The sequence below is a fragment of the Lonchura striata genome, chromosome 16, assembly GCF_046129695.1.
Source record: "Lonchura striata isolate bLonStr1 chromosome 16, bLonStr1.mat, whole genome shotgun sequence".
In the NCBI taxonomy this organism is placed as follows: domain Eukaryota; kingdom Metazoa; phylum Chordata; class Aves; order Passeriformes; family Estrildidae; genus Lonchura; species Lonchura striata.
The window spans coordinates 2,255,021-2,274,767 of NC_134618.1; the positions used below are offsets into that span (position 1 = coordinate 2,255,021).

The 19,747-nt window shown below is 55.4% G+C and overlaps 1 protein-coding gene across 3 annotated transcripts in view; it reads right to left on the reverse strand.

The window, feature by feature from the left end:
- The window catches only part of LOC110470184 (ankyrin repeat and fibronectin type-III domain-containing protein 1), a 168,195-nt gene that overhangs the window by 33,723 nt on the left and 114,725 nt on the right, over window positions 1-19,747 (reverse strand). Inside the window, exons 1-2 of one of the 3 annotated variants that reach the window (XM_021529646.3) lie at window positions 13,201-13,552; window positions 7,357-7,485 (exon numbers count right to left, since the gene is read on the reverse strand). The exons of 1 other annotated variant lie outside the window; for it this stretch is intronic. The gene's annotated coding sequence lies outside the window, so the exon portion shown is untranslated. Of the gene's footprint in view, window positions 1-7,356; window positions 7,486-13,200; window positions 13,553-19,747 lie in introns of those variants that run through there. One more of the 3 variants, XM_021529647.3, reaches the window with a different exon arrangement.

Consider the following 19,747-nt stretch of genomic DNA (forward strand, 5'->3'; position numbering starts at 1 on the left):
TGGACAGGGGGTGGAATGAGATGGTCTTTAAGGTCTCTTCCAACCCAAACCATGCTGGGATTCCACAGGAATACCAGGTGGTGTGGAACCACTTGACTTGCACTGAGATTTAGATACCCAGGAGGCTTGCCTTTCATACCAAGGATTGTGACATCTCTGCAATTCCCCTAGTATTTCCATGGGGATTGGGCTGCCTGCTGTGGAAATCCACTGGCACCTTCCAGGCAGAGGCACATTCATGGAGAAGAGCCAATGGAGATTCTGCAGGATAAGGAGCATCCTCCACACTCTTCAGCAGGGACCAAGGCATCCATCCTGCTTTGCAGATCCTGGCCACAGAAAATGGCAGAGGGATGATGACAATAAAAGAAAACAAATCAGGCAATTGGGCTATTTGAGCGAAATTAAAGTGTGCTGAGGGTAATGGACTGAGAAATAATCTTATTGGAGGTATCAGCTACCAGCAGAGGGAAGCGGCCAGAGCACCAAATCAGCACAATATTTTATATTTGTCTTTTAAATGTTATTTGTGCTCTCAGAGAGGAAGGGATCTGGCTGAGGGCTCTGGTCCCAGACAGGGAGAACCTGGACATCAGTCTTCCCTGAACATTTTACTTCTGCTGCTTCCCCAGAGGAGGCAATTTCTCCCACTGCAATGACATGAGAAACAAATAGAGAAGAGAGTGCTGGACCTGCTGGAGCCTGTGGCAGCACAGAGAGGCTCCAGGCCTTGCTCTGCTCCCAAGCCTCATTGTAATCACAAGCTGAGCTGAAAAGAGGAGGAAAACTGGGCTCCCAGAGGCCTGTGGCACCAGGAGGGGAGGCACAAGATCTCTCCTTTCCCATCTGCACCCATCTGTAGGTGAGGATAATCCTGGCTCCCTGGTGGCAGCATGAGGCAGCAGGAGTGGAGCTGCAGGGACCGTGGCTCCTCTGCCTTTTGGTAAGGACTGGCTGCAGCACCATGCCAGTCCCACCAGGACCAGCAGTTGCCCTCCAGCCTCTGCCTGCCTGCAGGAAACTCAGAAAATGAGGATAAAAAGTGATTGTTCTTAAGTAAATTATTCCGTTGCAATGCTTTCCTGAGGTAAATCTGACTTTCAGAGATGTTTGGAGGGCTCGCTCCTCCCCAACCCCATCAGGATGTCCCTCATAGTCACTGTTAAATCGTTGTGCCTCCCACTCTGGGGAGGGGGATGTAAACCCCTGCACCCCCAGTACATCCAGAGGCACTGACCACGGCCATTCTCAGGATGCTAGGGACACAATCAAGCTCTTAAACCACATTGTCCCATGTGCAGTTCAACAGCAGGAACTCTGGGGCTCCCTAGCCAGCATCCACCTCACTCCCAGAGAGGTCAGGTGGGGAATGGCACACCAGGCCAGCCAGCAGAGCCCCTGACACTCAAGTGTCTATGCAGACAGAGTCCTCCTTGTTCGCCGAGGCTGTGGCTTCTCTTAACCATTTTTATTGCCTCTAAACCAACTCTGCAGCGTCCTGCTGATGGCAGCGTCCATCTGCCACACCGGGGAAGCTCTGGCTGCACAGAGCCCTGGGCGAGGGGCCCTGCCTCCCCGGAGCCCGGGCACCCCAGCAGAGCCCAGTGCAGTGTGGAAGTCCAGCTCCCATCCGGCTAATTCAATAAGTCACAGATACCATGACTTCATAAGGCACAGAGGCTCCACAGCTATTAGGGGAATTGGGAGCAGGGGGAGGAGGAGTTGAAATGGAGAAGGGATGGAGACGGGGAGGGTGGAGAGGGGGAAGCTAAGACAAGCAGCAGAACAAAACATCCCATAAATCATGAGGAGCTGCTGAAATACCAGAACAAATGACCCCATAGCTTGGCCATTGTTCCCGAGTGAGGGCTTAAAGTGCTCCCAGTTGAGACAAAGCGCCTCGCGTTTCGTTTCAGCACCGCGCTGGCCCGGCCGGACCTGGGCTGAGCTGGGGCTGTGTCACCCCAGACCTGTGCTGAGTGTCACCCCAGACCTGTGCTGAGTGTCACCCCAGACCTGGGCTGAGCTGGAGCTGTGTCACCCCAGACCTGTGCTGAGCTGGGGCTGTGTGTCACCCCAGACCTGTGCTGAGTGTCACCCCAGACCTGTGCTGAGTGTCACCCCAGACCTGTGCTGAGTGTCACCCCAGACCTGGGCTGAGCTGGAGCTGTGTCACCCCAGACCTGTGCTGAGCTGGGGCTGTGTGTCACCCCAGACCTGTGCTGAGTGTCACCCCAGACCTGTGCTGAGCTGGGCCGTGTGTCACCTTGGAGCCAGCTGGCACTGTGGGATGGGGGTGGTGACCCTCTCCGAGGTTGGCTCCCCCACAGAAAGCGCTGCCAACGTGGTGCCCACAGCTCAGCCTACCCAAAGCATCTCCTTGCTCCCACATGCCCCCACAGCTCCCAAGCTCTCACATTCCTTCCCTTCCACTGCAAGACTCAGGGCCTCATTTCCCTTGTTTTTCCTCACTCAGGCTAAGAGCTTCCTGGCCTGGGAAAAGAAAGATCTCCAAGACTTTTCTGGAGTGTAACTGCTCGAGTAGGGCTGTGAAACCAGGAGGAACTCAGAGCCCACCATCTTCATGGTGCTGCTACTCTTTGCCTCCCAAAAAGTTGATGACAACTCAATTTGTGCTGGCTGACTTGGCAAAGGGACAAATGTCACACAGAGAGTCCTGGGGACAGACCCAGATGACTGTGGACAGCTGTGGGAACAGCACCAGGCTCTCAGGGAGCTGTGCAATAGCAGCACTCCCATGCGCTGGATCAGGAATGATGGGATGGATCAGTCTGCAGCTCAGCACTTCCTCCAAGCCCTGCAGCTCCACCAGGCCCATGGCACTGGGTGCCAGGAGGAGAGGACCCTGTGGATGGGGACAAGTCACCTGGCTGCTTGCCCACAGCAACAACAGCACCAATGCTGGAGGCACTTCCACAGCAGGGATTCCATACCCAGCCATACAGGGAGAACCTCTGCAGCACTCGAGACCACTCAGAGGCAAAACATTACACTTTAAATAACTTCCATGAAAACAGTTCCCTTAATAAACTTCTTTACAACCAAACCCGAAGCACAAGGCAGAGTGCAGCAGCAGTCATGTGCCACCTCCACCACTCAGATGGTGCCAGCGAGGTTCCCATGTCTGGTGTCTCCTGCTCACTTGGCACCTTCCACCCAGGCCTGTGTGGTCTGCTCGGTGGCCACTGGGCAGGCAGCTCCCTGAGCATCCCATTCTGGCAGCGAGGAGCTGGGAGGCAGCGCCAAGCCAAGGGTCAGGCAGGAACACGAGCTGCAGGCAGGGCTGAGCCTGTCACCAAGAACCGACACGCTGCTGCCAGCACGGCTCAGCCTCGGAGTGGGCAGCCAAGGAGCAGAACCCAGATAACGCATGGGGGGAGACAGGAATGTGCTGCATTTTTCCTGGCACCACGGGAATAGGCTATTCCAACCACGGATCACAGGGAGGCTGTCTGACAGGGAGAATGCGAGGAGCCTGGAGAGAAAAAGCAGTAAATAAGCAATGAAGAAGAAAACAGAGGGAAATCAGTGTGAACAAGTGGCGAGTATGGGAAAAGGAGTGTTGGGGGAAAGTAAACCCAGGAACAAACAGAAGAAGGAAAACCAGAGCTAGAGCTAGAACAAAAAAGGAAGGGACAAAAGGATTTCAGAAGGACAAACCAGCTGAAACTCCCAGTGAGCAATGGAGCTGAGAGGATGCGAGAGGGAACAGAGGCTCCCAGCTCTGCTCACACAAGAGTAAACAAGGGATCGCAGCCCTTCCATTGGATTAAGCCTCACTTAAGAGGGAAGATAAATGTGGACCATAAGTCAGGTAACAAGCACTGGAGGAGAGAAGGCCTCTACTCACTCTAAGTGGGGAGAACAGGGATTCTTGGAGTTTTGGCATTGCTATAGGACAGTGTGAGGCCTCCATGGGAATCACCAGCTTTCACCTTCTTCGCCCCAACAGCAGAATGTGGTGGGCTTCAAGTCAAGTGTGCTTTAGTAGCCTTGTGCTGTTTTGGCTTGGGAGCTAGATTAGGACCAGAGACCACAGAAAGCAGAGCTTCAATAAACAAAATCCCAAATCCTCCCTTGCCTAAGTTACTTTTGCCTCATTTGGAGCATAAGCTGCCTTGGTGACCCAGCACACAACATCCAGCAAAGAGGAAAAGGAAATCAGCAAACCTGGGCAAAACCAGACATATGCAGCCCCCAGGTTTCTCCCAAAGACTGGGAAAGCTCGGCTCCAGCACCTCTGAGCAGCAGGACACCGGCACAGGGAGCCATGGGCTGAGGTGATCCAGCATATTCACAGGCCCGAACACTGGGGACTTTGTGGCACTGGCTTTAAAAAAAATACCCTAAAAAAGGCCTAATAATGAAGTATTTATTTCAGCAAACAACGTATGAATGAAAGAAGTGTTTTCTCAATACTTCACTTTTTCTCTGCCTTCTCTCCCTTCCCCCTAGCAATTTTGTTTTTAATAAGTGGAACTAACAGGGCTTTGCTTGCTGCTGGCCGGGCTGGAGAGCAGGGCTGTGCTCTGCTGGCCTGGTGCAGCACAGGAGCATGTGCCACGGGAGCAGAGCTGCCTTGTGCCTGGGGGAGCACGGCCCATCAGCGTGGCCACTGAGCCAGGGAGATGTGCTCTGATGGACACACGCTCCGGGAGACCCGCCTTGGGAGCATCCCTGGGCTTGGCAGCAGCACGGGACATCCAGCCCCTCACTCACTGTGGCAGCAAGGAACTGCACCTCCTGGCCCAGGGCTCACTGGGGATGGGCCAAGTGGAGGTGAAGACATCTGTGCCCTGTCCTACCTGGCTGTGCTCAGTGCAGGAACAGTGTTAGGCTCCGTGCAGCTCCTTCTCTTCTACCTCAGCTCCATCCACCCCTACCTGAGCATCTGAGTAATTTGGAACACTGTAAAATTGGCTCAGCTTGCCCTGTGTGGGGATGGGTTGTACTGACAATGCTTTGGTAGGAATTTCAAGCAGCAAACTTAAATCCCTTCCCTAGACTGACACCCAGCTTTTCAAAGCAAAGAGCACAGATGATGTCATGCTTTTCTACCTCCTCCTTGGCAACAGGAGACAGCAGGTTGAGAAGCTGTCCTTTGCCTTCAAGCCTTGGGGTCAAGATGGGTGGGACTCTGAGAAGCTGCTGATTTGGGAAAACATGGTCCATTGCTTTTCCATGCCATTCCTACCCATGAGGGATGAGCTGAACCCGTCACACACAGTATGGGTGTTCACCTCTGTGCAGAGGCAGGTGAAAAGATGCAGTGGTAACCCTGGGTTGTAAATACAGACAGATTTGATGCAGGTAGTTATTTGCTCTGAAAGACAAATTAGGCATATGTAGATTTGCCAGGATATGAGCCAAGTTTCCCATCAGCCAGAGCACCGAGGAGCAGCCTCACCTGCAGCCCAGGATTGTTTGAAGTGGCTAACTGAGGGTGCTGATCCTGCTGTGATGGGCAGAGATCCCTGGTGATGTACAGGAAACACAGAGAAAAGTTGTTTCACACCAAGAAAAAGGCCAAGATATCCCTTAGCAGGTCATGGCTGCAGAGAAGGCTGGAAAAATCTCCAAATGCCTCTCTGAGGACCTGTGCACCTGAGATGGACGAGAGCAGGGGAGCAGGCAGGGGGCAGGGTCCTCATCCCACTGCCACCCTTCATCATTGCGACCCTCTGGGGTGACCCCTCCTCTGTGTCCTGCCAGCCCCTGAGCTCCAGCAGCCTGACCCACCTGATCCTGGCTGCTAGGATGATGTCTGATCCAGCCCAAGATGTCTCCAAGGCATGGATAAAAGCCCTGTACAGGGTGAGAGTCCTGCCTGGCTGTGCCTGTGTCCCTGCAGAATGGGGACATCAAGGCCTCGCAGCCCCGAGCTGCAGCATGATGGCACATGGCAAACCAAAGGCACAGGCAGCCCCTCCTCACCAGAGCTCCTTCCCAGGCTGCTTCACAGAATCCCTCTAAAAGAGCATCGTCTACCACTGCTGCGAGTCCTTGCTGCACAAGGTGGTTTGCCAAATGCAAGACAGATGGCTTCCCCCAGGAAAACACTAGGGAGTGGGGGAAAATGTACCACAAATATCCCCCGACAGGGCTAAACTGGGACCCAGGGGCTTCAAAGACACATTTAGAGAGGAAAGAGATTGGCTGGCTTCTCGTGCTTCTTTGTTCTGAATAAAGACAAACTGATTGTTTTTAATGAGCTCTTTGTTGTTTCCCTATTTGCTACATTACAAATTCACATATTTGTCTCTTTGGGAGATTGAGAGTAATTGCAGACCAGGTTTTCTCATGACATCCTCTTAGCAAAGTGAAGAAAGTTGTGTAAGTGGAGAAGAAAGTAGTCTGTCCCCAAATATCCTGAATTCTTTGATTCATTAATACCTGGTGAGCTTTGATGCTAAAGGAACCTCACAGATAAAGGAAGCCTTTGAGGAGGGTTCCACACCCTCACACTGAAGTGTTAGAACACACAATAAATGCCAGAAAGATCTCCAAAAAAAGCAGGGAAATGGAAAACCAAATTCAACATTCTTGCAATTTCTAAGCATTTTTCATTTTTCTTTTTCTTGGTTATTTTTTTTTTTAAGTTTTACCCTCCTTTATCCATCTAAGGAAGCAGAAAGCAATGCAATTTCCAGCTCTTTTAAATATCCTTAGCAGGTCACCTCCAATGCTGGGATGGCTGGCTGTGATCTGCTTCCAAGACTGTTTCATCAGAGCTCAGAAGCCCAGGATGAATGACTCCCTGCCTGAGTGGGGACAGCTCTCTGAGACCTGTGCTCACACCAGGGCCCCAGGCAGTGCAGCAGGAGGGAGCACTGCACCCTCTGGGGCCTGGGGCTGCCCTGCAGGGCTGGCACAGCCCGGGAAGGGAAGGGAAGGGAAGGGAAGGGAAGGGAAGGGAAGGGAAGGGAAGGGAAGGGAAGGGAAGGGAAGGGAAGGGAAGGGAAGGGAAGGGAAGGGAAGGGAAGGGAAGGGAAGGGAAGGGAAGGGAAGGGAAGGGAAGGGAAGGGAAGGGAAGGGAAGGGAAGGGAAGGGAAGGGAAGGGGGCAGTGGTGGGGGTTGTCAGAGGCTGTGTGCTCATGTGCCCCAGCTCAGCAGACAATGCCATTACCCACACGAGCCCTGGCAGATCTTCAGCTGCGGGATGGTTCTCGTTTGATACCTTGGGGGAGCCTCTGCAGCAGGTGGAGGGGTTTGTGTGTCCATGGGTTGCTGTCCCATAGGACATCGCTTCAACCAAGGCAGCAGCGGGAAAGGGGGACAGGAGGGCGACTGGAGAGGCAGAAGCTTCTTCCCTCAGTCCTGTCCTGCAGCTCTTACCATTCAATGCTCAGAGACCTGGGCCGGAAGGCAGACAGCTCGGCCGAGCCATACTCAGCTTTCCTTCTCTTCTCCTGCTTCTGCTTCACCGACAAGCGGTGGGCAAACCTAGCGAGGCTGCTCTCCGACCTGGGGAGGGGAGAGGAAAGGTGTTAATGGCACCGCAGCCCTGGCCCGGGGCACAGCTGGGGCACAGCGTCAGGACCTGCTCAGTGCTGAAAGGAGGGGGCTCCCAGCGGGCAGAGGCACCAGCCCTGCGGGTGGGAAGTGGAGGAGCAGCAGCAAGTTTGGTATTGCTCAGCAGGCCAGGACCAGCACTGGTCCATGTTAGCCAAACTGGAGCTGCAGTCTGGCAGGCTGAGAGAGCCAGGTCCTGCTCCCTGTGCAGCAAAATCACCTCCCCAGGCTGTGCATTCCTCCCGAAACTCCAACAGGCGACAGCCAGGGGCATGGAAATGGAGAGAACCAATGCAGACTGAATCAAAGGCCACACGCTCCTTCAGAGAGACCCTGGAGCCCCTGTCGCCTCCCAAGCACCAGAACAGCTTCCCTGAGGAGGACTGACATGGAAATCAGCCCACATCGGAGAGGTTTTGGAGACAGAAAGAGAAATGTGTGGGGGAAATGGATTCCACTGAAGGACCCATCTGTGCTGACAAAGCCCCTTCCCACCAGGTGGGTGCTCCAGCCCCTGGGGCCTGGGAAAAGCACATCAGCAGGTTCCAACGTGCTGCACATTCCAATGGAACCCGGCCCTGTCCAGGGAGAGTGGCTGGCACACGGCACACCTGCCCTGCCTCCAAGCCCAGTGGCTCACCGGCTGAGATGGGCTGAGGAGGCGCCTGCCCCGCAGAGACCCTCGGCCCTCTGCTCCCTCTGGCACACGGAGCCCCCAGAGCCCCCCGTGCTAAGGGTGGCACCCCCAGCCCGGGCTGGACACAGCAGCACAGCCTGTCCCTGCTGCCAACGCGGGAGCAAGGCAGGACACGTCTGGGGAGCTGAGACACCCAGACTTGGGCACACGACCAGGCACTGGGGCTGTGTGCCAGCCCTGCCACACACCGGCACAGCCACTGCCTCCTGTCCTCCTGTAATGTGCCAGCACAACCTGTTCCCACCACTCGGGCAGCCCCGGGCTGGGCAGGGAAAGGGACAGGAGAGATTTGGCAGAGGTCCCAGGGGATGAAGGACAGAGTTGAAGCTACACACACTGCTAAAGCAAATCCTCTCCTCTCCTCTCCTCTCCTCTCCTCTTCTCCCTCTCCCTCTCCCTCTCCCTCTCCCTCTCCCTCTCCCTCTCCCTCTCCCTCTCCCTCTCCCTCTCCCTCTCCCTCTCCCTCTCCCTCTCCCTCTCCCTCTCCCTCTCCCTCTCCCTCTCCCTCTCCCTCTCCTCCAACCAAACAAAATAACCTCCAAAGAAAGAGAAAAAGAGAAGCTATTTCTCTGAACTGAGAGCTCCATGCCTTTCCTCACAGTAATTAGGCCAGCCCCGACCAGCTAACAGTTTTTTCCCTGATACATTTTAAACACAGACATCTTCAATTCATTAACTGGTTACTGATTTATTTTTCAGCTTATGAATTGCTGTTGCCGGGGATCGGGTGGAGACAGCTTTCTGGAGAGGGCTCTTGTCTCTCCAGTCCCCGCCGGCAAAGAGCTGTTCAGACCTTCCAGGGCAATTCTTTACATTCTTGAGAAAAAATCCTACTTTGATGTAAAGAATGAGGTTTGCCTTAAAAGAAACCCAACAAGAAACCCAAACCCTAACTTTCCCCCGCTCATAGCCAGAGAAAGAGGCAATGAAGAGCAGTGATCCTGGTGCTCATAGAGCAGAGCCCAGCACCAACACCATCCCCACCACCTAACTCTACTTTGATCTGGTGTCAAAGCTCAGCTGGAATGAAGAAGATCCCATTTAGGGAGGAGTGAGAGGTGGGCGCTGACAGCCAACGCTCTGCAGCAGCCCCAGGCACGGTGTGGATACCAGGATGAGCAGGGCTGACCCAGGAATGGGGCTGGGCAGTGGGAACAAGTGCTGCTGGTTCCCTACAGCACCTCCTCAGTGGAATTTGGCTGTTCCTGCCCCTTCCCACCTGCCCAGGAGGAGCTCGTGCCACCCTGCAGGGATGAGGGCTCCAGCCCCAGCTGAAAGGATGCTGGCAGTGTTAATCTCCTGAGATCTGGGATCTGCCTGCAGAATCCTGCCCTGTCTGCTGTGCTGACCCAACCTCCACCACACTCCCTGCACCATTACAGCCACCCCTCCAAACTGGTCCTCAGCAAGGATGAGGTGTTGGGAAATCCCAGATATCTGGGAACTCCCAAATACCCTGAACAGATGCAAGAAGGCAGCAGCCCCTGTCACAAGTGCCTTTGTGGTGCTTGTACATGGCCCTTGCAGCAACTACCACGGGAACAACTCCACACCCAGGAGCTTTACCTGGATGAATCCACCTGCCCAAGCACAGCAGGAGCAGCCACTGCATGGCTCAGATTGGATAAAACCAACAGCATCTGTCAAGAAGAGCTGGTGGGCAAAAACAGAGCAATGTGCCACAGGTCATCAGTGTTAGGGATGAAGGACAGTTAATCCTGGGGGAAGGGTGGGCTGGTGGGGCTGGAGAAGCCCCCTCGGTGTTCAGGAACATGTGGCATTGCAGTGAGTCCCCAGTCATGGCATCAAGGGGAAGGCACAGGGAGACAGGGAATGGATGCTCTCCAGCCCAGGGCAGGTGCTGCCCAGATCTGCCTGTTGAAGGACAGACAAGCTAGTCCATGTACAAGTCAGAAGCTGACCAAGAACCTTGGGGTGCTGATTTCACCCCCCAGATTTGCTGGCCACCACCTCCAGCTGGTACAACACAGGTAAAGGAATGGTTGTGACAGCTCTGACAGCCCAACACCTCCCCACTGGGAGCTGTCAGCAACTCATCCAGCCATGAACCAGCCTCCCTCCCCTCTGCCAGACCCCAACGCTTCAGCAGAAGCATCACTAATTAGAAGCCAGGAGCACATTACAGATCATCTGGCGATTTATACAGAGCTGCTTTACATAAACCGTGCTGCAGAAGGGGAATGAATCATACCTGCTCTGCCAAGGCCCTGCTGGTGGGTCAGCTCCTCCCAGCTCCTGTGCTGAGCTGCCCCGGTCCCCTGGGGTCAGAGTGCTCCCAGGGCCAGGATGGTGTGCCCAGGGCTGGGATGCTCCCACAGCACTGGGGACTGTGCCAGGTCTGGGCTCTGTGGGTGGCAGTGGGGGTGAGCCTCCAGCACAGAGAGGGAGATGCTGTGGAGACCCCAGCGTTACTTCTCAAGCGCTTTCCAAACATTAAATAGATGTCCCTGTCCCTTAATAAGGATAAGTGTTAGGAATCTTATGGTAGAAGCAAGAACACTGAGGCAGGGAGAGGACATGCAGGTAAGACAGACTACCTGTGGTTGTCAGCATCCTTCCCCTTGTGCGCTTATCTGATGGGCAAGATTTCCGTGCCTTCCCCATCAGGACTACACACTCGAGCCCACGAGTGCTGGTTTGGGGAACAGGCAGCCCCAGGTGCCACTGTCAGCCTGAGCCAGCTTCATTCCAGCCATGGGATGGGGACAAGGCCAGCACTGCTGCCCCAGCCCTGCACAGCGCTGCTCGGGGCTCATCCAGGCAAGGTCCGGGCTCACCTGCCCAGCGCTCGCTCAGAGGCAGCACCTTGCAGCAGCTCAGCACTGGAGCAGCAGGGCTGACACGGCAGACACAGCTGGCACCTCCGAGGCAGTCCCCACACCCCAAGGGGACACGTGGGAAAAGCCATCAACTGGAGCGTCAACCGCAGCACCGGGAAGAATTGTCTCCTAACAACCAGAGAAGGTTGTTCAGCTACTGTGCTGTATCATAAATCACACCTCTATGACTTTGCCATCTGTCAACCAGATTACACGTGTTCAGAGTCCCATGTCAGCATTTAAGTCAGAACACTGCATCTTTTCCCAGAAATAATTATCAGTGCTGAAGGCTCTTGCAGCAATATCTGTCCTCAGCCCTTCTCTCCAAAGCTCTGGACAGAAGAGAGCTGGCATTCCCAGAGGGCAGGACCACTGTTGGCACAGCGATGCACAGTCTCCACGCGACACGTCCCCCCTAAGCCCACTGCTTCAGGCACAGGGAGGGGCAAACTCCCCCCTGGCATCAGCCATGGCACCCAGCACCCTGAACAGAGCTGGCAGGGCCGGGCAGAGGCTGCTGCTAAAGGGAGACAGGAGCAGTGCTGTCCCCAGCCTGGTGAGGGCTGAGAGCCCGGGAGTGTCCAACCAGGATGAGCAGAGTGCCCAGAGCAGCAGCTGGACACCAGCCTGACCAAAGGAGAAGAGTCCAGCTAAGCACAGGGCACAGCTCCCAGTGCCCCAGTGTGCTGTGTGACGTGAGCCTGTACCCATCTCTTCACCCCACAGGTTTTGTGGGAGCCCGACCCCACAGGGGTGACTGCCAAAGCCCTCAGCCTGCCCAGACAGTGGGAAGGCAGGCAGAACACAGACACAGAGGGCTGGCAGCCTGTCCCCATCCTGCCTGTGCCTCCAGCAGCTTGCTGAGCTGGCACCGGACACGGCACCCCGGCGCACAAATCCCTCAGCTGCCCTGGGATGAGGACAAGGGACTGAAGTGCTGTCCTCCACCCCCTCGCTGGCCAGGCAGGCGGATGAGCAGTGACATTTCCCAAAGCTCAGAACAGAAATACTCGGGCACTGGATCCATCCTCCAGCTTCACCCGCCACACACAGGCGTGGATCCGGCCGGGGGTTCGTAATCACCACCGCATTCCCCACACCACAACTGGGAAGTGATGACAAGCAAAATCCTGATCCCTCGGCTCCACATCCCTCCCTCCCCTGTGGTGATCTGCTAAAAGCCTTTTGGCAGCTTGCAGCCGCCGGGGTGAGCGTGTGCCCGCAGGAGCCCGGGTGCCTCAGCGCTTGCTGGCACAGCAGCACTGTGCCATGGCTGGAGCTGCAGGGACACCAGGGGCCATGCAGGCACAGCTGCACCGAGTGAGCCAGCCACTGGCACAGGATGACCAGCACCAGCAACACCTCTGCTCCACCGCGCACCCAGCCAAAGCCCTCACCACCACATGCATACCAGCCATCCATCCCACAAGACAGAACATCCAGGCAGGAAAAGCTCCCACTTGTTGCACACTCCTTAGCCTGAGACTCAGGAGCCAGCACGTGCCTGTGGCTCTGAACTAACCCAGATGTGGGCAGGCAGCTCCCAGCCTCTTCCATCAGCACTGGCAACAGTCCTGGGATGAGCCGTGGGCTGCCGGCAGCCCAGTCAAACAAGCAGTGTTTCAGCTGGTCCTCCCTCCTTGGGGAGCAGCCCCTGCACAAACAGTTCGGAGCTGGGCTTCTCCCCCGGCGCCGCTGCAGCCGGTCTGGGGAAGGTGGCTGAGCCCGGGGTGAGCAGTGCTGCGAGCACGCAGCCCTGCACTCCCTGCGCTGTGGGGCTTGGCTGCTGTCAGTAGCTTATTTGCACAGGTACAGTCAGGATAAAATAGAAGGAAAATAACCAAAGCTGGAAAGGCTCTTCCCAAGCAGGGAGCAGTCTTTTGGGAGAGAGAGGGTTTGGAAACCCTCGTGGCCAGGAACACACAGTCAGCCTCTAGGCAAGTGCTGGCTGCGCACGCTGCTCTGGCAAGCCCCACTCACCGGTGGCATGCTTCCCACTGACCACGGTCCCAGTCATGAGAGTGTCTCCAAAGCAGCAGCCAGGGCCAGGACCCCAGTGAGCCGTGCCCAGCTGTGCCCTGCAGGGACAGGGACAGATGCCCGCGAGCCACGCAAGCGATGCTCACTCACCTGCGCAGCCTCTGCTCCCTTTGCTCCTGGTGCTCGGCTCACCCGCTGCCAGAGCAGCAGCTCATGCCAGGGCGTCTCTTCGGGAGAGTCCCTGTCCCCTCTATGCACACTCCCATCCTGAGCGGGGTCCCTGCTCCCATCCGCGTCGCCCGACCTCCTCAGCTGCCACCTCCGCTTCCCTCACCCATCACCTCAGGTTTCTCATTTGCTCTGTGCTTGCCTCCTTTTTTCTTTTATTTTTTTTTCCTCCCAATCTTGTTTCTATAGAAACGAGATTAGCAGAGGGGGAAATAAAACAGCCCCATGTGACTCAGATTCCGACACTGAAGAATCTCCTGGTTGCGCTCGCCGTGGCTTTACATAACCAGGAGCCTGTGCGGGCTCAGATGGGGGTCCCGGGCTGGGACGAGGGACACAGGGCCCAGCCAAAGACAACCAGGCTCAGGTGAGCGGGATCAGGCTCAGGTGAGGAGTACCAGGCTCAGCTGTGGAGGGACTACCAGGCAGAAGGCAGCGAAGCCTCACCTCCACTTGCTTGGGGTTTGCTGTGACACCCCTGGTGCAATTACATGTCCACAAATCCTGCTGGCACCCCCATGAGCCCCTCTCACCCTGCATGGCCCTGCCTCACTATCTGTTCCCATTGAAAAGGGGAGAAAACAGAGGTAGGGATGCTGAAAACTACTCTGAGTCCCACCAAAACCTCTTGGGTCTGTAGGTGAGCTTTGGAGGAGGAAGCCTCAAGACTCCCCATGCTGCCAGGCTGTCCTGCCCCTGCCCTCAGCACTTGGGAAAGTGTTTTGGCCCACCGGTCTCCAACCTTCATGGACTCATGGGTGACCATGCAGGCAGTCTGGTGAGCTGCAGGCAGGCACATATTCCACTCTGCTGACATTCCTTCTCCTCAATCTCCCAAATCTGTGAGAAGCGCCCATGACTGGGGCACACAAACCATGGACTGAGCTCTTCCATCACTCTTTGGGGACCGACACAGAACACTGCCCACAAGGACCTCTCAAGCCCAAACCTTAACTCCCAGTGAGCTGGGAAGTGCTGAGGATCCTGCCTGAGAACCCCCATGTGTTTCCTTAGCTTGGGGACAGATGCTGATTGCACATGACCAGTGCTGCCTGCCAGGGTCACCCACCCAGGGCTTCTGCTGATGAACTCCCTTGTCTGTATGGCACTCTGCTCTCCTGCTGCATCTCTGGAAGCTCAACCCCCACTCCCCAGCTACTGCCCAGGACTGAAAAAGAGGCAGCATGCCCTTTTACTTGGGTACTTTTTACAGTGATAGGACAAGGAGAAACTATTTTGAAGTAAAAGAGGGAAGATTTAGAGTAGATGTTTTGGAAGAAATTCTTTGCTTATAGTGTGGTGAGACCCTACACAGGGTGCCCACAGAAGCTGTGGCTGTCGCTGGATCCCTGGAAGTGTCCAAGGTCAGGCTGGATGGGGCTTGGAGCAGTCTGGGATACTGGGAGGTGTCCCTGCCCGTGGAAGAGAGTTGGAACAAGATTATCATGAAGGTCCCCTCCATCCCAAACCATTCCATGATTTCTAGGATTCTATGAAATGGCAGTCTAGGATGATGTCCTGCCAGAACACAGCAGTGAGGTGTCTTCCCCATGGAATGGCACAGGAGCTCAGCTGGGCTAGCAAGGCAGCAGAGCATCTCAGGAGGTTTGCCCAAAGGATGGGCATTGGCTTATCCAGATCCTCCAAGTCCCTGGTTTTCCTTTGGGATTTCAGTGTCCCACTTCTCAGGCTGACTCAGCCATGATTAGCTGGTGAGCTCTGCTGCTATGACAGCCCCAGGCCTGCCTGCAGGATATGACATTAGGAAACCTCTCCCCCCTAGGGCACTCTGGTGTTCACGGGGGTCTCAGTTCCCTCCCTGACAAGCTCAGGACAGATCAGACAGAATGTCAGAGCAACTGTGAGCAGCCATACTGAGAGCAAGTGATGAATTCAGGCATATCCACTTAACCAAACTTTTCCATGAGTTATCCCAGAGGGCTGGGGATTTGATGTTCAGGTTGGGTGGTGCTGCAGAGGAGACAAAGGCTCATGCAGTGCTGAGGGCATGAGCTCTGTGAGGGCCCTGGCTCACCCACCTGCTGAGGACACAGCTGCATACCCAAGCCACCCTGTCTGGTGGGACAGAGCTGGGGATGCCTGTTCTGACCCAGTGAGGAGGGTGCTCAAGGGCAGGACAGCTGGGCAGCAGCCTGAGGCTTCCCAAGGCCAGGGAGAGGGGCCCCGGGGATGCTGCAGATGACAGAACTTGCATGAGAGGGTAAAGAATGAATGTAGGGGGCTCATCAAAAGGGAACAAGAAGAGATGTCTGACAGCCCTGGGATATGAGGCTGCAGCTCCAGACAAGTTGATCCCAGACCCTGAACCATTCCTCCCCCTGACACAGCTCACCTCAACAGAAGCCATTGTTTTGATTACCCTAAAACAGTAAAGAAAAGATGAGTCAAAGTGCAACCCCCTGAAAACCACAGCCCAGGGCAGCCCCTTTCATTGGCCCAACACAGCTGTGGTCACTGGGTAGTTAGCGAAGGGATTTTTATAACAACAAAAGTCTCAGTGGTCACTGACATTTGCAGATCTTGGGGGCCATAATCAGTGCTTAAAGCCTTTCAGTGAGTGCTGCTGTGCCAAGCCTGACTCTTCACAAGCTGAGCAGATGCAGGCACCAGGACTGATGCTAGGCTGGATTCCCTAGAAAGGACCAAGCTGGACTCTGCAGGTCCTGGCTCTGCAGCCAGAAGCCAGGCAGAGCAGACAGGATTCTCTATTTAAAGTATGCTAACAAGGTCACAGAAACGTCTGCCAGCAAAAGGACTTGGATACCTTGATCTAATTATAGCTGGCATTATCAGGCTGCATTACAATTAGCAAGTCAGTGGCCAGTCTCTATTTCTGGTCTGCAACACGAGGCAGGCTGGTATTCCAAGGAAGAAGGAGAAAGAAAGCAGGGGGAGCAGGACGGAGATACCTCACAGTGTGTTTAAATAAGCAGCACAGCTGCTTCCGAGTGCTGTGGACAGGCAAGTTTTATTTGGAGGGTGTTTATATGGAAAGAAAGGAGAGAAACACAACCCATCCCTTCAGCACAGCCTTCGGCAGTCACCTGCGAGCAGCTCCTGACCCCGCGCCCGCTCCTTCCCCACGATGGTGAGGGCTGGCTGCACCCTCCAGGTGAGCTCGGGGTCCCACCAGACCTCTGGGCTCCTGTGCCTCAGAGCAGAACCCCAGCCCAGCTTTTCATGGAATTGTTAAGGTTGGAAAAGTCCTCTCAGATCATGCAATCCAACCAATGCCAAGGTAACCACTGAGCCATGTCCCCAGGTGACGTATCCACACAATTTTTGAATCCTTCTGGGACAGTGATTCCACCCCTGCCCTGGGGCAGCCTCTTCCAATGCCTGAGCACCCTTCTGTTTCTTCCAGTGGAGAAATCTTTAACATCCAAACTTTTCTAAGCTATTTAAAAGCCAAATTGAAGCAGCATCCAGGAAGGAACCCAACCACATGTCCTATTTGAACCCCACAAAGCCTATTCCCACTGGCCCGTCCAGTGTCCAGCACCAGACCAGTCACTTAAGGACAGCTGGCAGCAGCCAGAATCCCTGGAAATGGCTGGCATTTTTAGAACATCTTTTTGTTTTCTTTGAAAACCAGAGCTTTTTCAAAATTAGAGCATTTGATGCAAAGTATATGATGCTAATCCAAGCAGAAGGAACCATCTGATGAGTCCCAAATTAAAATGTTCCTTTGTTTTGGCTTTCAAACATTGCATTTTTATATTAATGAACACTCAGAATGGAAGGTAAATTTGCATGTCCTTCCCCTAAAAAATCTCTCTCAAAACAGTAATTTTACTCATTTGCATTTTGACAATAACAACTGTCCCCTCTCTGACCAACATCTGTGCTGTGACAGCGATGCTGGGCACATGTGCCACGGCCTGCTGAGTCATCCTGCACCCCAGCATGACTGCCACTGGGGAGACTGGACCTGCATCAGTATCATCCCCCTGAGCAGACATCCTCCAGCTGGAAACCCACCCTCCACAGCAAGCATCCCAAGGGTGGACACAGCAAGGAGGCAACAGGATGTGCTGCTGAGAGCCCAGGAGTACAAATGTGGTCTGAAAAGGGGCTACAGGACCTTGTAAGAGGTGGGATCCTGGAGACAATGTGAGACGATCAGGAAGATTCCTCTCTCTCCAGACTGTAAGGAACATTTAAGCTGGGCTCTGCACACCCGTGCCACTGTCACATTAAGATCCCGTTGTTGCCCTTTGGCATTGTAAAACAGCTGAAAAGAAGAGAAGGGTTTGGGGGTGCTGCTGGCTGAGAGCTGGACATGCCCCGGCCATGTGCCCCCAGACCCCCCTGGCTGGACTGGGCAGCAGGGGCAGGGGGATTCTGCCCCTCAGGTGAGACCCCACCTGCAGAGCTGCTCCAGCCCTGGAGTCCCAACCCAGGAATGACATGGATCTGCTGCAGCGAATCCAGAGGAGCTCACAGAGATACTCTGTGGGGGCTGGAGCCCCTCTGCTCTGGGCCAGGCTGGCAGAGCTGGGGGTGCTCCCCTTGAGAGGAGAATATCCAGGGAGAGCTCAGAGCCCTGCCAGGGCCTAAAGGGGCTCCAGGAGAGCTGGAGAGGGACTGGGGACAAGGGATGGAGGGACAGGACACAGGGAATGGCTCCCACTGCCAGAGGGCAGGGATGGATGGGATATTGGGAATTAGGAATTGTTCCCTGTGAGGGTGGGCAGGCCCTGGCACAGGGTGCCCAGAGCAGCTGTGGCTGCCCCTGGATCCCTGGCAGTGCCCAAGGCCAGGCTGGACAGGGCTTGGAGCAGCCTGGGACAGTGGAAGGTGTCCCTGCCCATGGCAGGGGGTGGAACTGGACAGTCTTTAAGGTCCTTTTCAATGCAAACCGTTCCATGATCCTATGATTGCATGCAACCAAAGATCTTTTTCTGACTCCCAAGCATGAACCAGATCATTAACAAGAACCATTTCATGACTGGCACATACCGGTGTGCTTCACTCTCAGAATTAACAGTCTACTTTAAACCCAAAAATCCATCCATTTACAGACAACAAATAAATAAAACCTACAAAATAACATGGTCAAAAATTCCTTTCCTTGGGCAAAATTCCCATCACTTGCTTGTTTTTAAGAATCCTGTGATGTCCCTCTGTGATTGTTTTTAATGAAGATATCTATCACTCCTTCCTGAGCAGCAGGACGGAGCACTTGGGCTCTTCTAAGCAGGCTGTGTGAGCATGATGGATTGTCCATGTGCCAAGTCAGAGGAACGTGCAGACTTGCTCTTGTCTTGCCAGGAGGCAGATTTTAAGAATTCCCCTACTACCAATTACAGCTTTTATCCTAATTAAAAAGATAGCAGGGCAAATAAAGAAAAGGATGAAATCCAACTAATGTTTTTGTTCACATTCCCTCAGCAACGATGGGTGAGGAGGTTCCTGAGGGGCTCAGTCCTCCTGGGACCTTCACCTCCCTCCACTCCTGCCAGCTGAGCCCACGCATGGAGAGGCGGCACCATGCAGTGCTGGCAGTCCCGCTGTGCCGAGCCGTGCCGTGCCGTGCTGAGCCGTGCCATGCCCAGCCGTGCCGAGCTGTGCCGAGCTGTGCTGAGCCGTGCCATGCCCAGCTGTGCCGAGCCGTGCCGTGCCATGCCCGTCTGTGCCATGCCCAGCTGTGCCGAGCCGTGCCGAGCTGTGCTGAGCCACGCCAAGCCGTGCCGTGCAATGCTGAGCCGTGCTGAGCCGTGCCATGCTGTGCCATGCTGTGCCATGTCAAGCTGTGCCATGCCGTGCCGTGCCATACCGAGCCGTGCTGAGCCGTGCTGAGCCGTGCCATACCTAGCCGTGCTAAGCCATGCTGAGCCGTGCTGAGCCATGCTGAGCCGTGCCTTGCCGTGCCTTGCCGAGCCGTGCTGAGCCGTGCTGAGCCGTGCTGAGCCGTGCTGAGCCATGCTGAGCCATGCTGAGCCGTGCCACGCCGAGCTGTGCTGAGCTGTGCTGTGCCGTGCTGAGCCGTGCTGAGCCGTGCTGAGCCATGCTGAGCCATGCTGAGCCGTGCCACGCCGAGCTGTGCTGAGCTGTGCTGTGCCGTGCCTTGCCGTGTCGAGCCATGCCATGCCGAGATGTGCCGAGCCGTGCCGAGCCGTGCCATTCCAAGCCGTGCCGAGCCGTGCCAAGCCGTGCCGAGCCGCGCCGTGCCGTGCCATGCCAAGCCGTGCCCAGCCATCCCAGCCTGTGCCTGCAGCCTGCAGCCTGCCCTCCCTGTGCAGGGACAGAGCCCCGGGGGACGTGCCATTGTTTAGTCTGCGCGCAGCCCTGGCGCTGAGCCGCCTCCTGTTTTCCATGGCCCCGCGTCCCACACTGCGCGCAGGAATGGAAAAGCTTGTTATTCTGGGCTGCTGGGCGGTTGGGCCCTTCCAGGAGCGGGGAGCAGGGATGTGGTTAGGGCGAGCCTCCATGGATCAGATCCTGG